At 45.5% G+C, this 15,046-nt stretch overlaps 1 pseudogene across 1 annotated transcript in view; it reads left to right on the top strand.

Annotated features, from left to right (window-relative positions):
- Positions 1-15,046, top strand: part of LOC146833609 (cytochrome P450 2D4-like) — a 225,532-nt pseudogene that overhangs the window by 72,039 nt on the left and 138,447 nt on the right. The window contains exon 2 of the transcript XR_014960603.1: positions 2,991-3,162. The product of XR_014960603.1 is annotated as a cytochrome P450 2D4-like (transcript). The remainder of the gene's footprint in view (positions 1-2,990; positions 3,163-15,046) is intronic.

The following is a 15,046-nucleotide window of genomic DNA, read 5'->3' as shown; positions in this document are numbered from 1 at the left end:
CCCTTAGCTATAGTAAACCTATCTCTTAAGCAGGGGTTGCATGCACCGACTTACACAGGCTGCAATGGCAGACCTGTAGGTCCATTTTGAATGTTCTCTCATGGGTGGCATAATACATGCTGCAGCCCATGGGAGCCCTCTGGGGTACCTATGCCCTGGGTACATGGGTATCATATACTATCATATACTAGGGACTGACAAGGGTACCCCAGTATCCAATCTAGGGTGTACCTAAGTACATAGCATAACAACTTAGGGAGAAAGCAGATAGACTGGGGGTCCTGATTAGCAGGATCACAGTCAAGACTAGTCAAAAACAGTATTACATCCAGCAAAAAGTGGGGGTAACCATGAGAAGCAGATCCTTCTTTCCTACATCTGGTACATGGCATTTGTAGGAACATCAATCATGAAAATCTTGTTATAAGATGGGGGGGGCGGGGGCTTCGCACTCCCTAATCAGTGGATGCTGAATTTGAGTGCTCCTACACATAGTTCCTCTATTGTGAGGTTGAGCCTGATGTGCAGGATGTTCAAGAAGGCCATTTGCTACTTGCAACGCTGCCACTTGCTTTGCCAGAAATTCACTAGATGTTGCTAACTCAGCAAAGCTCCGCTTGGAACCTACGGGGGCAACTCTTGGAGGTGAGTAACAACGCCATGCGGGAACCGAACATGTATCATTATCAGGTGGGTTACTAGTACGTGGGGACAATTCCTTCCCGTGGGCATTAGCGCGTTCGCATCTTGCGAGGAGAAGAGTTACCTGGCCTCTGAGGTCACCTATGGTGAAGTTGACAGCTTTGATTTCAGCTCTCAAGTCTCAAGTCGATTATGATCTTGAGGTCGTCTACATCGCTCTCAACTTTCTTGGATGGTAAGTGGTCATCCTCCACCCCCTGCCCTCCAGTTCACCCGTTGCTAGTGAGTCATCTACCAGATTTAAAAGTGGTCTAAATCTGTTACTACACGTTAGATCTAGTGCGGGTGTACCTTCGGTCAGCAAGATGGCTGAATGAGATGTTTTAATGACAGATGGCTTGGGTATGTCAGACCTATGACTTTGTGTAGTGTGCTTCCAAAATATGTAGGGAATGTGTTTTTGTGTTCTTAATCTTGCCTGAGTTGTGGGGACCTTAGGTTTGCGGCTCGGGGATCACTCTGGTGGGACTAAAGGTTCCTCACATTTCACCAATAAATTATCTATTTGGTCAAGTACACAGTTCTCCCCAGCATGCTTCATGGACTTTTTAGCCTTTTTAGATTTTGTAGGCTCCTCCCCTGAAACCACCATCAGCAGCTTTCCTTTTCCCCATTCCCCAACTTAGCACAAGGACAAGGAAATCCAGGGCACGCAAAGTATTTGAGCGCAATGGCCGGAGTTCACTGTGAATGCTCACAGACACACAGTACCTTGCAGGGCCAGAAGTCAGTTCTTAGGGGGGTGGCCCAGCTTAGACGGGCCGTGCCCCAGGCCTGATGCGGGATCTGTTATGCTTAATTGGTTGCTAAGTCTACATTTTAAAATATTTAATTGGGTTAAAGCATCTGCTGTGAAGGTGCCTAGTAAATCTCGGGGAATAGTAATAATGGTGAGAAAATTCTGGTGGTTAATGTACTTGCTGGAGAGATCTGTGTTTTGTAAAGTCCCAGATTTAAATCAAAGTAGTAGAGAAGGTAAATGTGTTTCCTGCAAAGCACATCATGTAACATGCAGATGACAGATTTTTATTTTATGGAGATAGTAAAGTGGGCTACTGCTTTTAACACAGAGATACTTTTGTTACCTGCAGTTCATAAATTGCAATCCTTCTAAAAGGCCACAGTGCGGTATGAAGGACATATGACTCTTACAACCCTCACTGTCTCATGTAACTCATTGTGTGCATTGATTTACACATGTACATGATTTATTGTCAATGTATAATGTGTATGTTATGTAAAGAGCTCTGACACCCTGTATTGGGTTGCATAGTGCTATAAAAGAAATAAAACAGTGCTATTAAAATTGTTATTTGTGGATATACTGGGAGAGACCAACACATATGAGATTCTTACAGTGCTTGCATCTCTTATATACAGAAACTGAACAAAGGCAAAAGCATGCCTCTCTTAAGTACCTGTGAAGAGATAAGCTGTGTGCCTTTTTTCCCCCTCCATGGCATTTACCTTTAAGTGTGAATTTTCCAGACCGCCTCCAGTCAGGATATTCAAACAAAAGGAGGTCTGATGACCCTTTAACTTCAGACCAGCTGGAGGTGAAAAAGGTTCCCTCCCTGCCTGTACGTTGCTGCTGGGAATGGAAACCAGACTACGTGCAGGCGCTGCTGAACGTGTCCCAGTGTCTGAAAATTACACCGGGACAAGTTCAGCATATTTCAGTGGGGCCCAACTTCTTGGCAGAGGGGTCGGCGTCCACCCTGTGAAAAGAGTGGGTGGACGCCATGTGCCTGCGTGTAGCCTGACTTGTACACTGGACGTATCACACAAGTAAGCACTGGAAGTGCAAATTTAAAACAAGACTCTGCCACTGGTTTGAGCAGACTGGTGTCTTAAATAGTTGAAGAACTGGAACAGTGGTATTTTGCCACTATAGACAGTTGGAAATAGTTGTTAGTCGCTGGAACTTTAAAGTTATGTGATGCTTTTGGCTGGATAGTAGCAGCATTTGTATCTAACTCTAGTGTAATTACAAAGTTAAAAGAAAAAAAACTCAATAGCATAACTCAAACCGAAAGAACAACACAACAGAATCATAAATGCACAGCACAACAAAAGATAAATACAACAACCCTATTATAGCACAACAAAAACACAACACATCACCGCCACAGCAAAATGCAACACAACATATATGTACAGGTATTCGTGACACATTATCATTTCTGGGACGTTAATAAAAACTAAGGACATACCATAGAACCATCCAATATTTTTTGTGTTCTGACCCTAATGCCCTTTCCTCATTTTCCTCGCTTTCTTTATTGCAGCTCAGGAAAAAATATGGAGATGTCTTCAGCTTACAGTTCTGCTGGAAAAACGTGGTGATCATTAGTGGGTTCGAGTCAGTGAAGGAGGGACTCATTACCAAATCCGACGACACGTCCGACCGTCCGCAATTCGTAACGATAAAAAAGCATGGCTTTAATGAGAATAGTTCAGGTATGTGCCCACAATCCATAGCTGTTGGGAATTTTGGAATTGGTCAACAAAAATGTTTCTGTCAATGTCACATCTCTTAGCTGTCTGGGTCTGGATTCACAAGGCTATTTTCAGGTCTCGCCTGGCGTTAGCAGCGCATAGCGCTGCTCTCGCCATGCGTGGGATTTTTGTAATCAATTCAAAATGTGTACGCATACGGAGGGACAAAGATGGCATTGGGCTGTCCACATACAGCTGCAAAGGCACGCACATGTGGACAGCCCGACGCCATCTTTGTGCCGCCGTACGCGTGCACATGTAAAAAGCCCTCGCATGGCATAACGCCGTCGGGCTGTCAACATGCGGGCTCCTCGCTTGCCATGGCAGCGGCGGCAGCATCCCGCTGGCTGTCAGCCTCGGCGCGGGCCGGCCCTTATTCCCCACTTGCTGAGTCAGGCCAGACTGACCGGCTCGCATTCACTTTGGCCTTCTTGCCTCGCCTGCTCCTGCTGTCAGCCGAGGGAGTGCTGCGCCGCGAAGTGCTCGTGAAGGCCACTGCAATAATATTAATGCAGCACCGCCCGCCTTGTGTGCATTTTGCATTCGAGTAGACTGTCTTTGTGAGTCTAGTCAGCTTTTCGTGGGCTTTTTAGTGAAGCAGCCTGTTTGTATATTAAAATGTTAATATGTATCCTTAGGTGTAAATAGTGTTTGTGTTGACGTAGGAGGTGTGTGAGAACATTAAACTACATACAAGTTTTATTTGGAAGCGGTCTGCAGCCGAGCAGTATTTCTGTGTGTCGTTTGTGCAAGCAACCAGCAGGTTTGTGTGCACATTGTGAGCGTGTTCGGTTGTGCAGGCATGCCACTCTTCTGGCACCCATATCAGCCGTGTTTGATAGCACGCACCTGTGCTTGCACGTGTGCGTGTGTGCTTGTGCAGCACAGGGCCTGTGATTCATCGGTGCACTCAAGTGATGTACAGTTGCAGGTCCCACGCGCGGTGAACCACAGCCCTCCATTCTCTGCTGTGCACGGTTCGCTCCCGCCCACTCTCGCTTCTTCAGGTGCTGCGGTTCAAGGCAGAGGGGGGACTGGACTCAGCCCAAGCGAGAACGAACCTGATTGCGCTCCCTCCATATTAGGCCATGTTTACAAGACTTCGAAAGCCGATAACCCCAAAGGGTTATCTTTTGAAAGCATGTTTAAAGTTAAAGGCACGCAGTGAGCCATTACAAGCAAACAAGGTCAGCTCTCTGGGTTTTAGTCACTAGTCGTCAGGGTCGGGGGTGACGAATGTTTCACTTTTAATAAATATCTCTCAATGTATTGAAATACTGTGGTATACTAAGGTAAAGCGCTAAGAGACCTGTCGGTATACATGCGCTATATAAATTCCCCTACAAATACAAATACAAATACAAATACTTCTTAAAGAAATATACCTTTCTTAAGTTTGAAGAGACTTTGATATTGTTGTCTTGGTGTTTGTTGCATGACGCGCTTAGAGCCCACTCAGACCCTCGGCTCTGGCTCTGGCTCGGCACTCCCTGTTAATGTGTTGGCTCGCGCACCTCTATCGGCGGCTCTCAACATTTTGAACAAGCATTGGCATAGCCAATAGGTCTCGCCTTTGGGACCTTATAAGTGTTTAGTTATCCAGCAGAATATCCTTGGCGCAACAACATCAACTGTTGCATGGTTAAACACTTATAAGGTCCCAAAGGCGAAACCTATTGGCTATGCCAATGCTTGTTTTTTTGCCAGTGTAATATCAGTTTTGGAATTCAAAGTTGGTTTTACACTCTTAAAAGAAACCACTCATGCGAAGGTTTGCATGTAAGTAAAGATACATATCTATTACCGTCGGCATGGAGTGGGCATTCCAGAGATGGATTGAGCTGGGTGTTTTTGCAATCTAAAAAATGTTCACATCTGTAAATAATCACAAGGTCTTTTCTCATCCATTCCTAAACTAAAGAAGCATTGTCAAAGCCAATTGTTTTTGCCAATGCAACCTGTGGAAGAGGTGTGGCGCAGTGACTAGGGTCCCTGACTCCGGACCACTGGGTTCATGGTTCACGGGAGGTGAGCCCAGTACCATGTGACTCTGGGCAATTGCTTGCTTAATCTTCCTGACGGCCCTTAGCGCCGGGACACCTCTACGAGGTAGCTGGGTGCTTTACAAATGCTGGTATTATTATTATTGGGTTGGTCAATGTTTTTTTTTCATGTTGTCCAGCAACATTTAAACAGTGGCAAGTGGGAATGCAAAGAAGTGATAACTAAGAAGGACACATTTGCTGAGCCACCCTCCTTCTACAAGCTATCCTTAAAGAAAAAAGCCATCTTTAATAATATGAAATTATCAAAGTTACCGATTTCTGTGCATGTGAGATCCTGGGACCATGTAGGATGCCTCTTCGGGGGTAGTAAGCGCTCTAAATGCATAGTGTGTTTATCGAATGAATGTCAAGGCATGAATTCCTATGCGCGAAGGGGAAAAAGAAAATAATTAACATAAATGCAATGTTAACGACGCATGGCGTGTTTATTGAATGAATGCTAGGACATGAATTTCTATGTGTGGGGGAAGAAAGTAATTAAAAGTAAAAGTACCACCAGTGTTGCATAGTAACAGTGAGCTGGAAAAGGCTGCAGGGGCAGTGTGAACTGTGCTCTGTTTCTCTGATTAAATGGAAGGTCAGAGGCGTGTGAAAGCTGGTACAAGCTGGATAGTGATACAGGGATACTGCACATGGGGTGTCACAGCTCACACCCCACCGGGCTCTACCAACCTGTTCTCTTTTTCCTATCCCTCCAGCCCTCTGTAGTGAGTGACCACAAGTTGACATGTTGGCGCTTTATAAAATCCCCGGAATATGTTGACTTGACATGAGGCAGGTGATCTCAGTGCGACTCCGGTGGGTGCGCAATGCCTGTTGGGTATGAAAGGGCTGCCCTTGATAGGAACGATTTAAACAGTTTAGCGCTTATTGACTTCCAATGGGAAGGGCTGGCAAGACAACTTCCTGTCTCTTCCATGTGAAAAGGCCGTTCCCTTAACTCCTCAGTTACGGAGCAAAGTAGAGAGGGAACTGAGCAGAGCTGGAAATACCAATAGCGCCAAGAAGAAATGTGTGTAGTCGTCATGATGAGGGTAAGTATTCATAAGCTGATTCGCCGCGTGCAATACATTCAGAATGTTTCCCACTCCTCTCGTTTTGGTGGCCAAGGGAAGCGAGAGACAAGGAGATAAATGAATTTACCAGTAAAGGATCACACAATGTGTTCCCACAGGAGAGCAGAGCTCTCATGTTGCCCCTTGTCAGGCCTACTTAGCTAGTTTATTTCTCTTTTGTTCTTTGTGCTCTACCATTGGCCACTCTACATTTACAAAGGAGAAGCAAAACTACAGGTAGCATAATGCAGCAGGACAGGCACTCCGAACCAGCATGAGAAGTTAAGCGGAGATCTGGGGAAAGGACCAGTAGATGCAAACTTAAAGCAGTTCAAAGGTAGCGGCAAGATGAAGCCTATGTGCCATGTTAACAATTCCTTTGTTGCACCATTATGTAAATTATAACCAATCATGGGTGGCAAGCAGGGTTTCAGAGATATCACACATACTAATAAATAGTAAAAGTAATATGAAGAAACTCACAGAGTAACACAGAGGCAGCGCCTAAATGCACTCTTAAAGCAATTCAGAAGTAGCAGTCATTGGTAAATGGATTAGGTTTCTCCTATGGAATTGGTGAGCAGATGTGCAATATGAGTTAAAGAAACGCTGTAGGTATCAGAGCGCTTTACAGACTTTGCACAACAGCATTTACAGGAGTTACATATGGAGTAAATAAAATACACAATAACAATATACAGAAGAAGTATACAATAGACAGTGGGATATGTGTGCAATATACTTCAAAGGTTGTTATGGAAAGGGCATATCAGAAGTAGTATCTTCAAAACTTCCCAAGCTAAATATATGGGTATAATGCTGAGAAAAACATGATGCATAGGACTATGCAGCATACTCCAAAAAAGTGCTAGAACAAATTTACAATTATCAAAACAATCTTTTTTTTGTAAAACTAACAAAAATGTCACTGTGTACAGTGAAAAGCTCTAACAACTGCAAAGCCATCAACCTGGCACCACCAATAGACTCGGATGGACAGATAAGTGAAATAAGTTGCTTGCTAACAGACTGAGGTTGCGGAATGATAAATGCCGATGAAGTAGAAGGTTATTATGGTATTGTAAGTTCCTGTTCAAGGCGGAAGACACCAACAAAGAAGAAAGCCAAGAACAAAAGAAAACATTACTCCACACTCATTACCATGTCGGACGGAAACTGTCCGCCCGACACAGTCTTGCATTCAGAACCGACCGACTAGCGGTCAGCGGTTCCACCCGAGCGATTGTGATGTGACCAAAACACTGTTCGGTTGGAGTCCCATTGATCCCTATGGGAGCCCGTGTTCCGCCCACCAACACAGGCTCTTATGGGGAAATGAGGTGTTTTCTGAAAACCCTGCACCGTGTCACAGGCACCCCACAGAGCCTGCCACACAGTGCATGGTTTTACAGGGGGCTCCCTTGGGTACCCACTCGGCCTCCAACTGGAGGCCGTTCACCAAGTGGGTCGTGCCAGGGGCCCCCAAAGTCACTTTCGAACAGGCAGACTCGGAAAGGCTGTCGGAAAATGACATCATAATCCCTCGGTCGGAAACGCTGCCCGTAGAGGTGTACTATGCGGTTCTGACCAACAGGACTTCTTCAAGAGCCTGTTGGAACCGATTTGGAAAGACTGCACGGGTTGCACGAACATCATAATCGATCGGTGGGAATGCAACTCCGACATGATCTAGGAGAATCCGACTGGTGGTCGGAGGCTTTCCGGCTGACATTGTAATGAGGCCCTAGGTCATGAATCTGCTTCTCCAATAGAGGGCAACCCACCTCTGGCCCTGCAAGGACCAGCTGTCTCATCGTGCATGTGTAATGTATTTGTCAATGATGACTGTGGCACCAACAGAACAGGACTGCATACACTGCCACAACCCTATGCATTAACTAAAGATGCGTAAGGCATCAGTGAAGGCATTATTACCGGCAAAGCAGAGGGCATGCAAAACCTAAACAAGCACAGCGCAAGCACCTTGTAGGTGAAAAACTAATAAAGATACTGCACGGATATGATTATAGGAAGTGCGAGCACAGTCTGTAAGAGGTCCACAGGTGAACATTTATGAAAATATATTAGGTTATATTTATATTATAAAGCATCGCGCCTACGCAAAATTTGCTTACTATGAGGTATGACCAAAACTGGCCACATAATCAGGCAGTGCACCTTGCCCAGGCTCGAATTAAGGATCTGTATTTGTGTGTCTGCAGGCTCTCAGCATGGTAAGAGGTGTGAAAAAGATTTGAAGGGGAGTGCAGGACGCTACAAAAGGAAGAAGAGATAGCGCAAGAGTGGGAGGGGTGGGGTTATGGTAGTACCGAGTACCTGAGGGTTCGAGCTTGGAGCGCCACAGAACTTGAGGTGACGGGTGTCTCTTGTGTTTTATATCATGGGTCTTGTACAGCGTGCCTGCAATCCTTCTCGCCTATATTACTATGAGCAGGTGATCCCGGGCTGGATGGTGTAACCAGCTATAAAATGCTGGGTCATGCCCCCCTTCCCCGCCAAAGCTCAGTGCCTGTGCAGAATTGAATTAGGAGGCATTTTTGAATATAGAAACTGATGTTATGCACCTTCTTAGCGCCACCAAGATAAAATAAATCTTCTCTCTTAGCTCATATATTTATTACTGGAAGGCAGGGATTGGGGATTTTGTTGAGGGCGGGGTGCTATGGTAGCGGTATCACCTGAGACCCAAGCGTAGATTGTACTGCATTTTAGACACGGCATGGAGGGGTGGAGTAATGAACACAAGTACATTATATTCTGATGGTTTGATATAGTAAATCCTGTCTGCTTAAGGGAGTGAATTGAACTTTGGCATTTGGGGATGGTAGGAAGCCTCCGGGGGGAGCACAGAGGAGGCACATACACTGACTGATCAATATCCAATACTCATTTAATTGTATCAAGCATTCTTGATATTACAGGGACTGCCTAGCCCCTCTACTGCAATTGTTGTAGAAGAAGTACAGACCGGCACACTCAAGTTGAGGGAGGCTTGAAAGAACGAGTCAGATATTGACCAGATTCAACAGCCACAAGGCTAGTCCTCAACTGTTCCCCGTGTGAATCCTTACTGCAATACAACTACTGAAGTGCATGCCTGTTTCTGCTCCGGGGCAGTAGATCTGAAAGATGGCGTACACCATTTCAGTGATCTTCGGGTAGTCTGTGTTTCTAGAATTGAAATACCAGAGGGCTAAAAACAAGGCTTGGAAGCAGATGTGTTCCAAGCCACGTGTAGAGAATAACATGTACACTGAGTTAAACAGAAATCACTTAAACCAAATAAAGACAGCGAAACGAATGGCAAAAATGTTTGAACAGAAATGCCAGCACTTTAAAAATAAAAAGAAGCACAGCGCAAACACTGTAGAAGAAAAACTTTACAAAAATAGTTCAACAAAAGTGGAAGAAAACGGTACTTGGTCTCCAGGACACTGATAAGAGAAGCACAGGAAGAAGCATTGGTAAGTGCTGGAAACAGTATGTCACAGCGAATAGAACTGGAGGAAAAGTAAGTGGCAAGCACAGGAACCAATGAAAAGCAAGGAAAGCAAAAAGGCCCCTTTTAAGATTTAGATTAAATACAATAGATTTCACAAGCACAGCGCAAGCGCTGTGCATGCGAAACCTAAAAAAGGCTGTAACTGTGCTTGGGCCCAGGTTGGAAAGCGGGAAACCTGAAAAAATATGTTTCCTTTTGGAGAAAAATGAAAAAAATAGTTTCTAGGCACAACATGCCAAGTCAATAAGAAAAGCTTCAGATGACACATGGTTGTCTATGGCAATAATGCACATGCCCCTCAATACCTTCTTAATAATAGATTTGAACCCTACGCACAAGCATTGTTTTCCTTTACAGTTTTAGCTATAGTTATGTTACTTTCTGCATGATGAATCAAATATATATTTATATCTATATCTTCATATATATCCAGGGGTTCTTGTCACTGGGCAACTGGGTACTTATAGTTAGGACCGTGTTTCCATAGGAAATGCCTTTTTTGTGCTGCTAATAGTATTTGTCCCATTTGACAAATCTGCACAAAACTTCCCAAACAGTGCTCTATTTTTGGCTACTTCATTCTAGGAATGTTTAGGGGTGATCCATCAAGCTTGCATCAAAAATGCGTTTTCCCCACTCATTTTTCCAAAAGAACTTTAGACACAGCCACAGCCCAAATGTCTGAATCGATTTAGACCACATTTAGCAGAAAGATAGATCTTGGTTCAGAAAGAGTACTTTGCTTGTGATTTGGTTTAAATCAATGGTTTTTGCAGAATTAAGGCTAGAAAAAATGTCATGCTGAGATGTGATTGACTGCCGCAACATCAACAAGCATGTGGCAGCAGCCTTCTTAGAACCCCCTGTTCCCCTTAGCCTGGTGGACCTAGCCTTGGGCAAAAAGTCTTTTGAAAAAAGATCTTGCCACAAATTTGTGGAAGATCCATTAATCAGCAGCAAAATAAAAAAAATAAAAAGTGCAGGAATGCGGGAAGGAAAATCATGTCTGCTCCCACTTGGTGGGATCTTTAAAAATGTTCCCGCAGTGTAGAAGTAGGCTTTTGTTCCTCTGCTCGTGTTCTTGCAGGCAAGGGAACACATAGTGCTGAAACCTAGTGGGAGCAAACAAAAACAGCTGATCAAGCTGGTGCTCCCACCATGGCCCACAAGTACTACTTCTTCGGTGTCCAGGGTGGACACTGAGGCACCCACCGACAAAGAATACAGGACCCGGGGATGGGGTCCAAGAGGTAGCTGAGTCTCGGGGAGGGGGGCAACCCTCCTCCCCTTAAAGTTAAATGCAGCCCCTGGTATGCAGTCCCTGGGGCCTATAAAGGCTCAGGGGGGCCACACATGCCCCCATCCCTCAAATATACATGTTTTGGACCCAAGGGATGGGGTTCCTGGGCCCCTTGTGGCTCAGGGAGGGGGCATGAAACCCCACCTCCCCTTTACAAATACGCGCCTGATGTGGGAGCCTGATTTGTCTTGCCAGCGCATAGCACCCTAGAGGACGCCGTGAGGGGAACGGCTAGGGCGAGAGAGCAGGGCTAATACAGCCTAAGTTTTACCGGCGCCGCCGTGAGGGGAACTGCCAGCGTTGAAGGACTACACCTCCCAGACGTCTTAGCGCCAGGCGCTCGCCGTTGCTGTCATCAGGCAGCGCCTGGCCCTTACTTCAGTCCCGCTGGTGCCCCGCAGCGCGGGACGCGCCTGATGTGGGAGCCTGATTTGTCTTGCCAGCGCATAGCACCCTAGAGGACGCTGTGAGGGGAACGGCTAGGGCGAGAGAGCAGGGCTAATCCAGCCTAAGTTTTACCGGCGCCACCGTGAGGGTAACGGCCAGCGTTGAAGGACTACACCTCCCAGACGTCTTAGCGCCAGGCGCTCGCCGTTGCTGTCATCAGGCAGCGCCTGGCCCCTACTTCAGTCCCGCTGGTGCCCCGCAGCGCGGGACGCGCGCGGGCGTGCCCGGACCGTTCGAGGCCGGGCTGGGCAATCCCTCTGACATCTACTACATAACTACAGACCTGTAAGTGTTACAGCACTCGCTTGTGTATTACCCCCCCAGCCTGTGATATTTGACTTATCTAGACTGATTTTGGGTTTGGTATATGACTGATAGGACATATTCCTCTATTCCTTGCAGTCTGCCCTGCCTTGGAGCTAGGCCTGTTGTGGGCCAGTGATTTTGATTCGGGACCTATTTGTATTATTAGAGTTGTGTTATCTTTTGCCTAGGTTCATCTGTTCCTTTTTTCTCCATAGTGACTGGTTGCTTTTTTATCATATTATGGCTGGGAGTCAAGAGTACTCGTTTTCCGGAAAGCCTGGGGGCCTGACCAAGGGCACTTTGGACCACTATTTTAGTAAGGCTACCATGGATCTGGAGAGAGAGGTTACACTAGCTGAGCGTAGGGCTGAGCGCCGTCAGTCGATTGAGTGCCTGAAAAAAAGGCCACCAACTGATTTACTACAACAAGCTAACCTGCCAGTTGTAAATCCCCCTGGTGATGATTTGATTTCCTTAGATGATGTTCCTGCACTTCTTCGGGAGTTATCCCCTTCACCTTTTTTATCTAACTCTTTGGAATCTACGCATTTGACCACTATTTCCTGTACGTGTGATTCTTTGTCAGGAACAGAAGTGTTACCATTTCCTCCTTTGATAAATATAGAGACCTCTAAAAGAAGGACTAGAAATTCATTGTTGCATAAGATTCCCGGTCCACCACTTAAAAAAAGGAGAAAGAAGGGGGGAGATGTACGCAAACCTAGGATTAGTCATACTGACTTTGGGAAAAGTGACAGGATTATTAAACAAGCCGCTCCTATCCATAAAATCCCCACGATGCCTGTAGCAACTCCTAAGGTTGTTTCTAATATTGTATTAAACCCAACAGAAGTTGGCACTCCCCATCATAGCCCACTTAAGAAAATACACTTAACTGACCCCCTGGAAAGTATTGAACATCTTAGAAGGTCTTTCATATTACCAATAATTGAGAGGCTAAAGAGGGTTGAAGAAAGGTTGGGGAACATAGAATTGGCCGTTAGCAATAAAATGGGCCAAACTAGAGACAAAGTGTTGAAGGACTGCCCTCCTGCTATAATTAAACAACCCTCATGCTATATCGTGGGAGATGATTCAGATAGAACTTGTAAGACGATTACTGGCCCTAAAGAGATGACCACTGGACCTGAAGAGCCGGTTATACCAACCCCTAGACCTGCAAGACAGTTGGCTATACAAGCTCCAAATGGAACTCGGAGGAGCGGGGTCAATCGAGATGCAAAAAACATGGGTAATGATGAGCGTATGAGCCCTAGTATCATCAGGGGTACTAACTGTAGGGAGCCCCGGGTTGAATAGCCACCTGAAGCAGTTCCCTATGTGGTAGTGCTGGCGAGAGTTCCCAGATTGCCAGATGGTAAGAGGGAGGGATTTTTCCAGCTCAAAAATAAGATTGTACATTGGCTGAGTCAAAATCGCCCACTCCCCCATTACGTTAATGGTGAAATACTTCATGTTCGCCGATTAGACTGGCTGGGAAGCAGAGCGAAGGATATTGATGGGGACTTAGTTGTTGTTAATTTTAGGGACCCCGCAGCGGTAAGGTATATTCTTAATTACCCTGCGGGGACTCCTGGTACTCTCAATATTCCCTTGGAGTTAACATTCTTTTACCCCAGAAACCAAGTGAGTAGAGGCCGATACCCTGGGGCTCCCCTTTTGCCTATGTCTTTGATTAATTTTCGTGCATTTTGCACAAATGAGCACAAAATGTCTGGAACTAACTCCCAACCAACGACTATTGACAAATTCCAAAGGTTGGACACTGTATTCCCACGGAAGTATGGAAATTATATTGGGAGGTCGGACCACTTTGTCCCTTTCACACCATTGGATGTTTCAAACAGATATCAGGCTCTTTCGAATCTTGATGGTTGTGATTGACAGATGAGGCAAAAAACCATATTACCCTTCGATAAAATACAGTTTGGCCCATTAACAAACCTCGGGTTACTGCATAATGATAAACTCGATTCAACGGAACGACAAAGCCCTATGAAGGGGATTCTGAGTCCAGAACCAATCGCCCCCTCTTCTATTTTATGCCCCCCATTTAATTGTGTATCTAATCAGGAGGTGGTAGCTGGGTCTCCCATAATGAGTAGCTGTGCTGGCCTACTGGACTCCCTAACGTCTAAGCTATCCCCTAACGTTGAAGGTGTTAAAATTATTTCATGGAACGTGGCAGGCCTCAAAAATAAACTTCCCAATCCGGAGTGGAGTTCATTTATCACTTCATTTGACATTTGCATGCTGCAAGAGACCTGGATGCTTAAAAAGAGTATGGCTCCGGGCTTTGCAACATTTGATGTTCTGGCATGCAAAAGTAGTAGGGGAAGGCCCTCGGGAGGGTTGTCCCTATGGGTTGGCTCCCATCTGGGTGTAAAGGCAAAGGATATTTCAACTGATTCACGGGATGTCCAACTTGTATTATTGGAAGTAGAGAATGGCCCGAGTATTGCTCTGATAAATGTTTACTCAAGACCTACCAAGAGGGGCCTTGAATCAGAGGCCATTACCGTACTGTCTAAATTACTACAGTCACTTGGCTCGTCTACTGTACTAATCTTAGGCGGGGATTTTAACTGCCATTTTGAGCCTCTACTGGATCCAAATACGGGAGACCGTGATGATGTGGACCTACTATGGAACATTCCTGATCCACTTACCCCTTTAGTAAAGGTATGGACTCCCCTCGTCTTGCAATTGCAGTCTCTTTCTTTAGCTGCATCATTGCGAGCATGTAATGGTAGGGTGATGCCAGATAGACCTGGGAAAGCAACGTCCAATAGAGCAAACTATGCTTCAATAATTGACTTCATCTTTATTGAAGTCAAACATTGGGATAGGCTTCATGATTTTGCGGTCATGGAGAGGCTGGATAGTGACCACAATGCTCTAGTCCTGACCCTTAAACCAGGAAGCTTTGGACTTAAAAATACGGTCCCGGGTGAAAACCTTGTAACCGATCCATTGATAATTAAAAATTGTAGAAGGAGAGTAAAGTGGCCAGTACTCCAAATGTCCAACAGTAAGTTGGCGGAACTGTATGGTACAATAATTCCATTTATCGAAGAGATGGGAGAAGCTGGACCTTTGGGTAGCCCCACCGATATCCACGGCAAAC

This window comes from Triturus cristatus, chromosome 4_2, assembly GCF_964204655.1.
Source record: "Triturus cristatus chromosome 4_2, aTriCri1.1, whole genome shotgun sequence".
Classification (NCBI taxonomy): domain Eukaryota; kingdom Metazoa; phylum Chordata; class Amphibia; order Caudata; family Salamandridae; genus Triturus; species Triturus cristatus.
Note: the sequence above shows the minus strand (reverse complement) of the source record. Positions and strands in the feature narration are given on the sequence as shown.